This window comes from Ovis aries, chromosome 9, assembly GCF_016772045.2.
Source record: "Ovis aries strain OAR_USU_Benz2616 breed Rambouillet chromosome 9, ARS-UI_Ramb_v3.0, whole genome shotgun sequence".
In the NCBI taxonomy this organism is placed as follows: domain Eukaryota; kingdom Metazoa; phylum Chordata; class Mammalia; order Artiodactyla; family Bovidae; genus Ovis; species Ovis aries.
The window spans coordinates 6851217-6867682 of record NC_056062.1 but is presented as its reverse complement, the minus strand read 5'-3'; the positions used below and the strand labels follow the sequence as shown (position 1 = coordinate 6867682).

The 16466-nt window shown below is 37.3% G+C and overlaps 1 pseudogene; it reads right to left on the bottom strand.

Annotated features, from left to right (window-relative positions):
• The window catches only part of LOC101103735 (actin-related protein 2/3 complex subunit 2-like), a 61492-nt pseudogene that overhangs the window by 32086 nt on the left and 12940 nt on the right, over positions 1-16466 (bottom strand).

Below are 16466 nucleotides of genomic sequence, written 5' to 3'. Positions count from 1 at the left end.
ATGTTTCTGAAAATTTTTGCCTATCTTTTTTAAAATAAACTTTTGGATTACTTTTACCAATAAATCATGAGGATTTTTTTTTTTTTTTTAGAGATTGCCACTATATCTATGACCTACATAGCAACATATTCTCCCAGTTTGTCACCTTTTTATTGACTTTATGGCATTTGTTGCTACAAAGCAAACACCTAAATATATATAATATAAATTAAATATGTCAGCTTCTTTTTTCAGTGCATTTGGACTTTGAGGCACAATTTTATAAACTTTCTCAATATATTTAAGACTATTTGTGCACTTGACCCATTTCAAAGTAAGAGTAGATAAAATCTATCTTTATTGTATTCTGTCAATTTCTTGCTGTGTTTCTTATAATATCTGTTTATAAAGAGCATTCTTCCTTATCTGGCCCATAGATCATCAAAATCATTATATATCCACTCTAAAATATGTTCTTCCACATTATAAATTGTCTTTCTTTCACTTTCATTTATTTTGACCTCAGTTTTATCTTATATGACAATAGGATCACAACTCGTGCCTTTTTATTGTCTCCAGTTGCCTGGATGGCTATCTACGGAGCAAAGTCTCTGGCCTGGATTCTTATAACAGTGTTCTAACTAGCCTTTCATGTGCCATCCTTGGCTCTGATAGAGTGCTTCTAGCAAAGCAGCAGGGACCTCCTTGTAAAAGGTAAGTCATGGTGTGTCATTTCTCTGCTCAAAGGTTTGCAGTGGCCCCCTGTGTTACTCAGAGTAAAACTCAAATTCCTTAAAACGGCTTGCAGTGTCCTAAGTGCTCTTGACTCCAATCCCTCCCAGGCACCTTTTCTGCTCTCCCTAGTCCCTCCACAGCAACCATGCTCTCACCTCAATATCTTTACCACCAGCTATTCCTCCCAGCTGAAACATCTCTCAATATCTAAAAGGCTACCTTCCTTGAGAACTCAAGTTATTTGCTGCAACATGAAATTGGAATCCTTCCCTTGTGCCATAAATTTAAATTGCAACATAACCCCAAGCTCTCTTACCTTGCTCTACACTGTTATTATTTTTATTGTTAGTGTGCCTTTCTGTACCAGAATGATAGCACCATGAGAACAGAGATCTACTATGTCCTAAGAATCTAGGATGATGCCAGCACACTATAGGAACTTCATATACATATGTGTTGAACAAAGGTTTTTGTCTTTTCTCTCTAATCTTGCATCATACAGATGCATTCTTTTCAATAACTCCAGAGTGATCTTTCAAAGTATAATAAAACCACACTATATGCTTTGCTTAAAGCCTTTTTATTGACTTCTCATCACCTTTAAAATTAAACTTAAACTCCCTCCCTGCAGGAGCAAAGCTCTTCATGCTTTTTTCTCAGACTCTCTAATCTTTCACAATTCCCATCTCACAACTTGAATTTCAGCCATGATAAATCATCTGCATTTCCCCAGATATGCTATGTTTGCTCACAACTCTGTGTGCCTGCCTTTAGGTAGGGTGGTATATAATTTATTGTCCCAACTAGAGCACTTCTGAGAGTTAAAGGGGATATTATTAATAGGCATAAAATGAAACCATCCATGACAAACAGGAATGAATGGTCAATCACTTTATCCTCAGGGTTTATGCATGAAATGCCCTTCCTAATTTCCTTGCTTGATTCTTTCAGGACATCTTTCATGTTTCAATTGCTAATGAAATCCTCAAGTAGTCCTGTCATATCCCTGGTCCAGACCAGTCCTCATTCCTTTGTGCCTGATGATAGAAATTGCATTCTTATCCTCATCACCATACCTCCCTGGGTGCCCAAGACTGTGAGGGTGCTCACTGAAAGAAGAGCCATGCTAGTTATGCCTCTATCAGTGGCACTAGATATGCTGCATTGAAATGATAGTTAACAATAGCATATAATATTTCAAGATGGTAAACTTAGGGGTTGAGTTTTGGATTTGGAGTTAAACTAGTGGGTTTAGGTTGTGTTTTTTATCAGATACCAGCTGTGTGATCTTAGGCAACTGTAGAGCTCAGACGAGTTAGTACTGAAATGAGTAGCCAAAATGATGTTAGGACTCATTAAATCTTAAACACTACAGACATAATTCAATAACAAAATTCAATGCATAAATAACTGGTTTACCAAAATAAACATGAATCATACTAATACTACAACTAATAGTCTCCCTGGACTATAAGATATAAAAAATACATGTACTATTTTACTCGATGCCTCCCTCCAAGAATTTCATCAGGAAGAAATAGTTTATGTATCTTATTGTTCTCAACTTAGAGTAAGGAAACCCATTCACAGGGTTGGATTGTCTGCGCAGAAATGAAAGTTATCATATGAATTAAATCAATGGCTCCCATATGTTTCCCCATTTGACCACATGCTCTTTCTGCTGAAAAACTTTCCTTCCCATCCTCCTGCCAATTTCCATGGCACTTCAGATAAAATTCCACCTCATCCAGACCCTTTCCTAGTCTGCCCCTGCCTCCTCACCAGCCCGGTCAGGTGACCCTCTCTGGGCCATGCAGTTCTAGGATTGATTACGCTGCATCACACTCTACCAGTCTACCTGCTTACTTGTTTACCTGTCAGGACTATGAGCCTCTCCATGCCAGGAACTGTATCAACAGGATATGCCTCTAGAAACTGAAGCAGGAGGTCACCATCATACTTGATATACAGCAGCTACTCAAAAATATTCTTCAAAACCAAGCACAACCTTGAACCTAGTGACTTCAATATTTTCAATGTCTTTTGTAAGTCAACCTTAGAAATTTTTGCCACAGAAACACACATACAAAATAGCATAATGAAACAAACTAGGTTTTCATGAAGAAACATTAAATTAAAACCTCATACTGGCATTTATTAAATGCTTGTTTATATCAAGTACTGTGCTAACCATATCACATCAGATGGTTTCTCCATTTCTGACTTACGGTAACTATATGGGCTAAGTTGACTTAATTCCCATTGTAGACAGGAAGGAAATACATTTAGACCATTCTTCATATTTTATGTGTATTGTACTCATAAAACTTAGATCTAGGTAATAAAAAATATTAAAAATTGCAGTCCTCTTATATTTTTTTGTTTTAAAGGTTTCTTTTTTTTAATTTTTATTTTTACTTTATTTTACTTTACAATACTGTATTGGTTTTGCCATACATTGACATGAATCCACCATGGGTGTACATGCGTTCCCAAACATGAAGCCCCCCTCCCACCTCCCCTCCCCATAACATCTCTCTGTATATCTTATATATCTTATGCATTTATCTCAGTAAAGTAACGAGACGAAGCTAAAGGGAAAGTATCTGATAGAAAAACAGTCTGTGTTATTCCTAGCTTCTTATTTACATAAGGAAAGAGTTTATTTTCTACATATGCATATTGCAAAATAAATTCCCCCTCAAGTTATTGCATGTAGATTGTTCATTCATATATTTTTGTTCACCAAAATGATCTTTTATTATACATTTCTAATAACTTTATCAAAACTACAATTTTTCTTTTCAAAGGCATTGCTTTGATCTTTCCATGCGGCTTAGTCTACTCAAACAAATAGTTTTATTCTGTTGAGTACTAGTATGTTAAATAGAAAATTGTTTTCTCTGCTTTTACAATATAAAACATCTGAGTTCCTGAAAATTGAAACTTTAATTACATATTTACTGAGCGTTTTCACAAACATATCAGCAGGATCCACCTAATACTTTTTTCATGCACAAATTCGTGTCTCCTTGTAAGAATTTATGCAATGTGTACACGCCTCAAAACACCATTAACAGATCTTCCCCAGGTCCATGAAATTTGAATCTGCCTAGACGCCACATGGGTCGTTGCCAGCATATACAGAAAACTGTGCTAATAATCTTTGCTGCATGCCAGGACTATTACTGCTACACGGAACTAAGTTTTCTTGCACTGTAATAAGTTAAAAATACTTCAAAAATTTAGTTTGGATTTGACATCTGACGATGTTTCCGTACATGAATTCAAATTAATTAGAGAGCAGTTCTAGGGCCTCATAACAGTAAGCTTCATAAATTCCTCCTTGGTGGCTCTTTCTGGACTTTTTTTTTTTTCCCCACACCAGTATTGTGAATAAGTCTGGAGTTTCAAGGAAAGGGGAAAATTAAGCTCTAGCATTTACTGTGACCTCTTTCTCTATATATCGGTCTCTTAGTTATTATATTTCAATAGTTTGATTTTTAACAATATTGAAAAACATAGAGAAATTATATGGACCTAAAATAAGCAGAAGAAATTAAGAATAGATGGCAAGGATACATAGAACAGCTTTACAAAAACCTCTAATTGACTCAGGTAGCCACAATGGTGTGATCACTCAGCTAAAGCCAGTTATCTGAGGTGCAAAGTCAACTGGGCCTTAGGAAACATCATTATGAACAAAGCTAGTGGAAGTGACATCATGAGAAACGCTGGACTGGAAGAAGCACAAGCTGGAATCAAGATTGCTGGGAGAAATATCAACAACCTCAGATATTAAGATGACACCACCCTTATGGAAGAAAGTGAAAAATATCTAAAGAGCCTCTTGATGAAAGTGAAAGAGGAGAGTGAAAATGTTGGCTTAAAGCTCAACATTCAGAAAACTAAGATCATGGCATACGGTCCCATCACTTCATGGGAAATAGATGGGGAAACAGTGGAAACAGTATTAAACTTTATTTTTCTGGGCTCCAAAATCACTGCAGATGGTGACTGCAGCCATGAAATTAAAAGACACTTACTCCTTGAAAGAAAAGTTATGACCAACCTAGATAGTATATTCAAAAGCAGAGATATTACTTTGCCAACAAGGTCTATTTTGTCAAGGCTATAACTTTCCAGTGCTCACGTATAAATTTGAGAGTTAGACTGTGAAGAAAGCTGAGCACTGAAGAACTGATGCTTTTGAACTCTGGTGTTGGAGAAGACTCTTGAGAGTCCCTTGATCTGCAAGGAAATCCAACCAGTCCATCCTAAAGGAGATCAGTCCTGGAAGTTCATTGGAAGGACTGAAGTTAAACCTGAAACTCCAATACTTTGGCCACCTCATGCGAAGAGTTGACTCATTGGAAAAGACCCTGATGCTGGGAGGGATTGGAGGCAGGAGGAGGAGGGGACGACAGAGGATGAGATGGCTGGATGGCATCACTGACTCGATGGACATGAGGTTGAATGAACTCCTGGAGTTGATGATGGTCAGAGAGGCCTGGAGTGTTGCAATTCATGGTGTCGCAAAGAGTCACACACGACAGAGCGACGGCACTGAACAGAGCTGAGTGCAGGTGATAGAATTCCAGTTGAGCTCTTTCAAATACTAAAAGATAATTGCACTCATCTCATATGCTAGTAAAGCAATGTGCAAAATTCTCCAAGCCAGGCTTCAGCAATACATGAACCGTGAACTCCCTGAGATTCAAGCTGGTTTTAGAAAAGGCAGAGGAACCAGAGATCAAATTGCCAATATCTGCTGGATCATGGAAAAAGAAAGAGAGTTCCAGAAAAACATCTATTTCTGCTTTATTGACTATGCCAAAGCCTTTGACTGTGTGGATCACAATAAGCTGAGGAAAATTCAGAAAGAAAGAGAATACCAGACCACCCAACTTGCCTCTTGAGAAATCTGTATGCAGGTCAGGAAGCAACAGCTAGAACTGGACATGGAACAACAGAGTGGTTCCAAATAGGAAAATGAGTACATCAAGGCTGTATATTGTCACCCTGCTTAATTAACTTCTATGCAGGGTACATCATGAGAAATGCTGGACTGGAAGAAATACAAGCTGGAATCAAGATTGCCAGGAGAAATATCAATAACCTCAGATATGCAGATGACACCACCCTTATGGCAGAAAGTGAAGAGGAGCTAAAAAGCCTCTTGATGAAAGTGAAAGAGGAGAGTGAAAAAGTTGGCTTAAAGCTCAACATTCAGAAAACAAAGATCGTGGCATCCCGTCCCATCACTTCATGGGAAGGAAATAGATGGTGAAACAGGGGAAACAGTGGGAACAGTGTCAGACTTTATTTTTTTGGCTCCAAAATCACTGCAGATGGTGACTGCAGCCATGAAATTAAAAGATGCTTACTCCTTGGAAGAAAAGCTATGATCAACCTAGAAAGCATACTCAAAAGCAGAGATATCACTTTGCCGACTAAGGTCTGTCTAGTCAAGGCTATGGTTTTTCCTGTGGTCATGTATGGATGTGAGAGTTGGACTGTGAAGAAGGCTGAGTGCCGAAGAATTGATGCCTTTGAGCTGTGGTGTTGGAGGAGAATCTCGAGAGTCCATTGGACTGTAAGGAGAACAAACCAGTCAATCCTACAGGAAATCAATCCTGAACATTCTTTTAAAGACTGATGCTGAAGCTGAAGGTCCAATATTTGGCCCCCTGATGCAAAGAGTTGACTCTTTAGAAAATACTCTGATGCTGGGAAAAATTGAAGGCAAGAGGAGAAGGAAACAACAGAGAATGAATAGCTGGATGGCAACACTGACTCAATGGATAGTCTTAGATAAAGGAGCAATTTATAGTAGTAGTTCACTCACTCAGTCATGTCTGACTCTTTGCGATCCCATAGACTGCAGCAAGACAGGCTTCCCTGTCCATCATCAACTTCCAAGATTTTACTCAAACTCAGGTCCATCAACCTGGTTGCATGGATGATGCCATCCAATCATCTCATCCGCTGTTGTCCCCTTCTCCTCCTGCCTTCAATCTTTCCCAGCATCAGGGTTTTTTCAAATGAGTCAGAATTTCGCATCAGGTGGACAAATTACTGGAGTTTCAGCTTCATCATCAGTCCATCCAACAAATATTCAGGACAGATTGCCTTTAGAATGGACTAGTTGGAACACCTTGCAGTCCAAGGAACTCTCAAGAGTCTTCTCGAACACTGCAGTTCTAAAGCACCAAATCTTCAGTGCTCAGTTTTCTTTATATTCCAACTCTCACATTCATACATGTCTACTGGAAAAACCATAGTTTTAACTAGATGGAACTTTGTTGGCAAAGGAAAGTCTCTGCTTTTAAAATGTTATTAACAGAAGAGAAGATATTAAGAAGAGGTGGCAAGAATACACAGAACTGTGCAAAAAATATCTTCACAACCCAGATAATCACAATGGTGTGATCACTCACCTAGAGCCAGCTATCTTGGAATGTGAAGTCATGTGGGCCTTAGGAAGCATCACTACGAACAAAGCTAGTGGAGGTGATGGAATACCACTTGAGATAACTCAAATACTGAAAAATGATGCTGTGAAAGTGCTACACTCAATATGCTAACAAATTTGTAAAACTCAGCAATGGCCACAGGACTGGAAAACGTCAGTTTTCATTCCAATCCTAAAGAAAGGGAATGTCAAAGAATGTTCAAACTACTGCACAATTGCACTCATCTCATACTCTAGCACAGTAATGTTTAAAATTCTCCAAGCCAGGCTTCAGCAATACATGAACCGTGAACTTCGAGATGTTGAGATGTTCAAGCTGGTTTTAGAAAAGGCAGAGGAACCAGAGATCAAATTGCCAACATCCTCTGGATCATCGAAAAAGCAAGAGACTTCCAAAAAAACATCTATTTCTTCTTTATTGACTATGCCAAAGCCTTTGACTTTGTGGATCACAATAAACTGTGGAAAATTCTCAAAGAGATGGGAATAACAGGCCACCTGACCTGCCTCTTGAGAAACCTGTATGCAGGTCAGGAAGCAACAGTTAGAATGGACATGGAACAACAGACTGGTTCCAAATAGGAAAAGGAGTACGTCAAGGCTGTATATTGTCACCCAGCTTAGTTAACTCTTATGCAGAGTACATCATGTGAAATGCTGGGCTGGAGGAAGCACAAGGTGGAATCAGGATTTCCAGGAGAAATATCAATAACCTCAGAGAAGCAGATGACACCACCCTTATGGAAGCAAGTGAAGAATATCTAAAGAGCCTCTTGAAGAAAGTGAAAGAGGAGAATGATAAAGTTGACCTAAAAGTCAACATTCAGAAAACTAAGATCATGGCATCTGGTCCCATTGCTTCATAGCAAATAGATGGGGAAACAGTGGAATCAGTGGCTGACTTTCTGTTTCTTGGTTCCAAAATCACTGCAGATGGTGATTCCAGCCATGAGATTAAAAGATGCTTACTCCTTGGAAGGAAAGCTATGATCAACCTAGACAGCATATTAAGAAGCAGAGACATTACTTTGTCAACAAAGGTCCATCTAGTCAAGGCTTTGTTTTTTCCAGTATTCACATATGAATGTGAGAGTTGGACTATAAAGAAAGCTGAGTGCTGAAGAATTGATGCTTTTGAATTGTGGTGTTGGAGAATCTTGAGTCCCTTGGACTGCAAGGAGATCCAACCAGTCCATCCTAAAGGAGATCAGTCCTGGGTGTTCATTGGAAGGACTGATGCTGAAGCTGAAAATCCAATACTTTGGCTACCTGATGCGAAGAACTGACTCATTTGAAAATACCCTGATGCTGGGAAAGATTGAGGGCAGGAGGAGAAGGGGACGCCAGAGGATGAGATGGTTGGATAGCATCACTGACTCAATGGCCATGAGTTTGGGTGAACTCTGGGAGTTGGTGATGGACAGGGAGGCTTGGTGTGCTGTGGTTCATGGGGTCGCAAAGAGTTGGACAAGACTGTGCAACTGAACTGAAGTGAACTGAACTGAACTGAACTAGGTTGGTCATAGCTTTTCTTTCAAGGAGCAAGTGTCTTTTAATCTCATGGCTGCAGTCACATCTGCAGTGATTTTGGAGCCCACAAAAAGAAAGTCTCACACTGTTTCTGTTGTGTCCCTATCTATTTGCCATGAAGTGAGTGTACCAGATGCCATGATCTTAGATGTTTTTTAATAATTATGATTTAAGGGCAATTTATAATTCAGATAAAAACTGTGATGCTATTAGTGAAAGGTGAACTGAAGGTAGCGGGTCCTACATTTTTGGGGGTTATCAATTTTTCTAAGAAAGAAAAGATATAATAAGAGAAGGCCTTCTATTTTAAGTAAGTGATAGCAGAGGAAAGAAAGGATAGAGAAAATGAAGGAATGTTTCTTCCTTGCCTCCGGCCCTGAAAGGTTGTTGTTGAATTACGACGCCGGGATTCTTGGCCCCCGGAGGGGGGCCAATTCAATCTGGGGCCAGAGACGAGGCTTGATCGCTCAGAGCTTTTGTGTAATAAAGTTTTATTAAAGTATAAAGGATATAGAGAAAGTTTCTGACATGGGCATCAGAAGGGGGCAGAAAGAGTACCCCCTTGCTAGTCTTTAGCTGGATGTTATATAGTCATCAGCAGTCTGTTAATGAAAGAAAGGAATGTCTCAAAACAGAATGGCACCAGGCCCCTCACCCATAAAATGTATTTTGGGATAATCTTGGCTCCAAATGGTTCATCTTGGGCCATAAAAGGATTAACTTGAATCTTGAAGAGGGGCAGAGCACCATACAAAGAGTGTTATTTACATAGATTAGAGGAACAATATCAGAGTATAACATACTATTTTATCAAGTAGGTTCTGAGCCCAAAAGGCAGAAAGGACTTGAAGACAGAGTTTGGGGTAAATGCATAGTATATTAGCATAGCTTAAGATAAACATTTCCATAAGAAAAAGGCAATGGTTAACTTCAAGTGAAACCAGGTGTCATTATGGCAACACAGAATTTTAAGAGAAACCTCCTTTTAAATTTGTATAGAGAAGGAAAAAAAAAATATCACTAGTTTGTTTCTTCCTGCCACTTAAGGGAGATAAAATGTCTGACACTTGCAGGCTATTTTCTCCGTTTGGAGACCCCTGGCCTTCCTGCCTGTTACCCTCTTAACCCCAAGTATCTACTGGGTTCCACAGGATTAGAACATTATTGAGGCATACAATGAATGCTTGAACATGAGCATCAAATTTATGTGAGGAAAAAAAAAAAAAAAGAACAGTTTTATATCTAAAAAATGTAAAGTACAATTTCATTAGGGAAAAAAGTCTGATAATAACCCACATATTAAATATATAGAAAAAATATATAGAGAACACTTCTTCATGTATAAAGACAGAGGAAGGAACAGAAAACACTCAGAATAATATTCTTAAAGATGAATGAATATCCTTTAAAGATGAGTGAAAATGTACACTAGTAGGCATTGGTGAATTGCCAAGTATTAGTTCAGAGATGTATTTTAATCTGAATGAAGTATTATTTTTAAACCCTTAAGACTGACAGTGTTTTTTGAAGATAAGATTAACATTGGTGGGTAAAGACAGCAATGGAGATTCCGTATTCTGCTAGAGGGAGACTAGAATTGATACAACTATTTGGGCAACTTTTTGTTGTACTATAAAGCTCAAGATGAACATACTCTAAATATAAAACTAGTCACTATATATTTAAACAGGTCTGTTGCACAAGAAGACCTTGAAAACATATATGTTCATAGATTTTGAAAATGAGTTATTTTTAATGAACCCCAACGTAAACAAGAGATAAGTATAACCAGTAGAATGAAAAAATAATATTTATACAAAGGAATTTTATATCATAGTGATTATGAATTATAATTTTACTCCTCAACATGGACAAAATCCAAAGTGAAAAATCAAATATACACCATGTAAATAAATTTTAAAAATAGAATATAAACTAGTTAAAATGTGTTTGTTTATATATAATTTTATATACTATTACTCTATGGTAAAAAATCTGCCTGCCAAGCAGGAGACATGGGCTTGATCTTTTGGTTGGGAAGATCCCTAAAGAAGGAAATGGCAATCCACTCCAGGATTTTTGCCTGGGAAATCCCCTGGACAGAGATGCTTGGTGGGCTACAGTCCTTGGGATAGCAAAGAATTGGACATTACTTAGACACTAAACAATAACAACAACAAAAATATGGGCAAGCTATGTTCCTTTAAAAAGGTAAATTCAGTCCTTAGTGTTCCATATACTATGAAAAGGATATTATATTATCATGCTTTTAAAAGATCTTTCTTTTGTTCTTTCATCTCATCCTGGCTATCAACCAGCCTATTTCATTTTCATTCTAACACAAAACTCACTTTATAAATCACTTTTCCCCTATACTGCCAGCTTCATTACCCTGCTGTACAGCTTTCACCTCTGGCCCTCCATTAGGAGGACTCACAGGCCATTGGTGCCCTGTATCTTGTTTGCATGCTATGCTCTTGGCATGTCTTGTACAACCATACTTGATTAAGTAATGTCATTCTTATAATTTACCTTACCATTTGTACTGAGGATTGCTAGAATGGCTTTTCCTTAAGGTTTAGGATTTTCAACTCACTTCCATGACAGTATATTCAGAGAAGACAAACTAAAATATAAGTTCACATACAGTCTGCGTGTTGGTTTTTTTTTTAATTCTTTGTTTTGTTTGTTTTAATTGGAGGCTAATTACTTTACAATATTGTAGTGGTTTTTGCCATACATTGACATGAATCAGCCATGGGTGTACATGTATCCCCCATCCTGAACCCCCCTCCTACCTGCCTCCCTATCTCATCTCTCAGAGTTGGCCCAGTACACCATGTTTGAATGCCCTGTTTCATGCATCAAACTTGGACTGATGATCTATTTCAGATATGGTAATATACATGTTTCAATGCAATTCTCTCAAATAATCACATGCTTGCCTTCTCTCACAGAGTCCAAAAGTCTGCATATAGGGTCATCGTTACCATCTTTCTAAATTTCATATATATGCATTAATATACCATATGGGTGTTTTTGTTTCTGACTTACTTCACCTTATATAATTAGGTCCAGTTTCATTCACCTCATTAGAACTGACTCAAATATGTTCTTTTAATAGCTGAATAATATTCCATTGTGTTTATGTACCACAGCTTCCTTATCCCTTCGTCTGGTGATGAACTTCTAGGTTGCTTCCATGTCCTGGCTATTATAAACAGTGCTGCAATGAACATTGGGGTACATGTGTCTCTTCAAATTCTGGTTCTTCGGTGTGTATGCCTAGCAGTGAGATTGCTAGGTCATATGGCAGTTCTATTTCCAGTATTTTAAGGAATCTCCACACTGTTCTCCATAGTGGCTGTACTAGTTTGCATTCCACCAACAGTGTAAGAGGGTTCCATTTTTCCGCACCCTCTCGTGCATTTATTGTTTGTAGACTTTTTGATGACAGCCATTCTCATTGGTGTGCGATGGTACCTCAAATTTTGATTTGCATTTCTCTGATAATGACTAATGTTGAACATTTTTTTATGTATTTGTTAGCCAGCTGTAGGTCTTTTTAGGAGAAATGTCTGTTAGTTTTTTGGCCCATGTTTAGACTGGGTCGATTATTTTTCTGGCATTGAGCTGCATAAGCTCCTTGTATATTTTTGAGATTAATTTTTTGTCATTTGCTTCATTTGCTGTTATTTTCTCCCACTCTGAAAGCTGTCTTTTCACCTTGCTTATAGTTTACTTCGTTGTTCAAAAGCTTGATTAGGTCCCATTTGTTTATTTTTGCTTTTATTTCCAGTTCTCTGGGAGATGGGTCATAGAGGATCCTGCTGCAATTTATGTCAGAGAGTGTTTTGTCTGTTTTCCTCTAGGAGTTTTGTAGTTTCTGGTCTTACATTTAGATACTTAATCCATTTTGAGTTTACTTTTGTGTATGGTGTTAGAAAGAGTTCTAGTTTTATTCTTTTACAGGTGGTTGACCAGTTTTCCAGCATCACTTGTTAAAGAGGTTGTCTTTTCTCCATTGTATATTCTTGCCTCCTTTGTCAAGATGAGGTGTCCATAAGTACATGGATGTATCTCTAGGCTTTCCATTTTGTTCCATTGATCTATATTTCTGTCTTTGTGCTAGTACCATACTGACTGTAGCTTTGTAGTAGAGCCTGAGGTTAGGCAGGTTGAATTCTCTGTTCCAATGGTTTTTTTGTATTTCCATATAAATTGTGAAATTATTGTTCTAGTTTTGTGAAAAATACCATTGGTAGCTTTATAGAGATTGCATTGAATCTATAGATTGCTTTCTGTAGTATACTCATTTTCACTATATTGATTTTTCAGATCTATGAATATGGTATATTTTTCCATCTATTTGTTTCAGCTTTGATTTCTTTCATCAGTGTTTTATAATTTTATACATATATGTCTTTTATTTCTTAGGTAGATTTATTCCTAAGCATTCTACTCTTTTTGCTTCATGGTGAATGGATTACTTCCTTAACTTCTCTTTTTGTTTTCTCATTGTTTGTGTATAGGAATGAAATGGATTTCTGTGTATTAATTTTATATCTTGCAACTTTACTGTATTCATTGATTAGCTCTAGTAATTTCTTGGCAGTGTCTTTAGGGTTTTCAAAGTAGAGGATCATGTCACCTGCAAGCAATAAAACCTTTACTTCTTTTCCAATCTGGATTCCTTTTATTTCTTTTCTTTTCTGATTTCTGTGTCTAAAACTTCCAAAACTATGTTGAATTGTAGTGGTGAGAATGTGTACCCTTGTTTTGTTCCTGACTTTAGGGGAAATGCTTTCAATATTTCATCATTGAGGATAATGTTTGCTGTGGGTTTGTCATATATGGCTTTTATCATGTTGAGATATGTTCTTTCTATGCTTGTTTTCTGAAGGCTTTTTATCATAAATGATGTTGGATTTTGTCAAAGGCTTTCTCTGCATCTATTGAGATAATCATATAGTTTTCTTAATATAAATTCATTTGTTTTAATTGGAGGCTAATTACATTACAATATTGTATTGGTTTTGCCATACATCAACATGAATCTTCCATGGGTTTACACGTGTTCCCCATCCTGAACCCCCCTCCCACCTCCCTCCCCATACCATCCTTCTGGGTCATCCCAGTGCACCAGCCCCAAGCATCCTGTAACATGCATCAAACCTGGACTGGCAATTAGTTTCATATATGATATTATACAAGTTTCAATTCCATTTTCCCAAATCATCCCACCCTCGCCCTCTCCCACAGAGTCCAAAAGACTGTTCTAGACATCTCTGTCTCTTTTTCTGTCTCACATACAGGGTTATCATTATCATCTTTTAAAATTCCATATATATGCGTTAGTATACTGTATTGGTGTTTTTCTTTCTGGCTTACTTTCATCCACCTCATTAGAACTGATTCAAATGTATTCTTTATAATGGTTGAGTAATACTCCATTGTGTATATGTACCACAGCTTTCTTATCCATTCATCTGCTGATGGACATCTAGGTTGCTTCCATGTCCTGACTATTATAAACAGTGCTGTGATGAATATTGGGGTACACATGTCTCTTTCAGTTCTCATTTCCTCAATGTGTATGCCCAGGATTGGGATTGCTGGGTCATAAGGGAGTTCTATTTCCAGTTTTTTAAGGAATCTCCACACTGTTCTCCATAGTGGCTGTTCTAGTTTTAATTCCCACCAACAGTGTAAGAGGGTTTCCTTTTCTTCACACCTTCTCCAACATTTATTGCTTGTAGACTTTTTGATAGCAGCCATTCTGACTGGCGTAAAATGGTATCTCATTGTGGTTTTGATTTGCATTTCTCTGATAATGAGTGATGTTGAGCATCTTTTCATGTGTTTGTTAGCCATCTGTATGTCTTCTTTGGAGAAATGTCTGTTTAGTTCTTTGGCCCATTTTTTGACTGGGTCATTTATTTTTCTGGAATTGAGCTGCAGGAGTTGCTTGTATAGTTTTGAGATTAGTTCTTTGTCCGTTGCTTCATTTGCTATTATTTTCTCCCATTCTGAAGGCTGTCTTTTCACATTGTTTATAGTTTCCTTTGTTGTGCAGAAGCTTTTAAGTTTAACTAGGTCCCATTTGTTAATTTTTGCTTTTATTTCCAATATTCTGGGAGATGGGTCATAGAGGATCCTGCTGTGATTTATGTCAGGGAGTATTTTGCTTATGTTCTCCTCTAGGAGTTTTAACAATTTCTGGTCTTACATTTAGATCTTTACTCCATTTTGAGTTTATTTTTGTATATGATGTTAGAAAGTGTTCTAGTTTCATTCTTTTACAAGTGGTTAACCAGTTTTCCCAACACCACTTGTTAAGGAGATTGTCTTCTCTCCATTGTATATTCTTGCCTCCTTTGTCAAAGATAAGGTGTTCATGGTGAAGGTGAAGTCGTTCAGTCGTGTCTGACTGTTTGCGACCCCATGGACTATAACCTACTAGGCTTCTCCGTCCATGGGATTCTCCAGGCAAGAATACTGGAGTGGATTGCCATTTCCTTCTCCAAGGGACCTTCCCGACCCAGGGATTGAACCCGGGTCTCCCACATTGGAGGCAGATGTTGGTGTGTGGATTTATCTCTGGGCTTTCTCTTTTGTTCCATTGATCTGTATTTCTGTCTTTGTGCCAGTACCATACTAGGCCTGTGGCCTTGTAGTAGAGCCTGAAGTCAGGCAGGTTAATTCCTCCAGTTCCATTCTTCTTTCTCAAGATTGCTTTGACTATTTGAGGGTTTTTTTTTTGTTTTTTTTTTTTTTTTTTTTTTTTTGTTTTGTATTTCCATACAAATTGTAAAACTGTCAGTGTTTGCCAATGACATGATCCTCTACATAGAAAACCCTAAAGACTCCACCAGGAAATTACTAGAACTTAATCAATGAATATAGTAAAGTTGCAGGATATAAAATCAACACACAGAAATCTCTTGCATTCCTCTACACTAATAATGAGAAAATAGAAAGAGAAATTAAAGAGGCAGTCCCATTCACCATTGCAATGAAAAGAATTAAATACTTAGGAATAATCTACCTAAAGAAACTGAAGACCTATATATAGAAAACTATAAAACACTGGTGAAAGAAATCAAAGAGGACACTAATAGATGGAGAAATATACCATGTTCATGGATCAGAAGAATCAATATAGTGAAAATGAGTAAACTACCCAAAGCAATCTATATGTTCAATACAATCCCTATCAAGCTACCTATGGTATTTTTCACAGAGCTAGAACAAATAATTTCACAATTTGTATGAAGGTAATCATATGGTTTTATCTTTCAATTTGTTAATGTACTTTGGTTTGTTGGAAGATTTTTTATTGTAGTTTCGATATCCATGTTAGTGATGGATCTGTTAAGATTTTGTATTTCTTCTTGGTTCAGTATTGAAAGGTTATACTTTTCTAAGAATTCATCCATTTCTTCCAAGTTGTCCATTTTATTGTTATATAGTTGCTGATAGCAGTCTCTTATGATTCTTTGTATTTCTGTGTTGTCTGTTGTGATTTCTCCATTTTCATTTCCAATTTTGTTGATTTTATTCTTTTCCCTTTTTTTCTTGATGAGTCTGGCTAACTGTTTGTCTATTTGATTTATCTTCTCAAATAACCAGTTTTTAGTTTTCTTGATTTTTGCTATAGATTCCTTTGTTTCTTTTTCATTTATTTCTGCCCTAATTTTTATGATTTATTTCCTTCTACTAACTCTAGGGTTCTTAATTTCTTCTT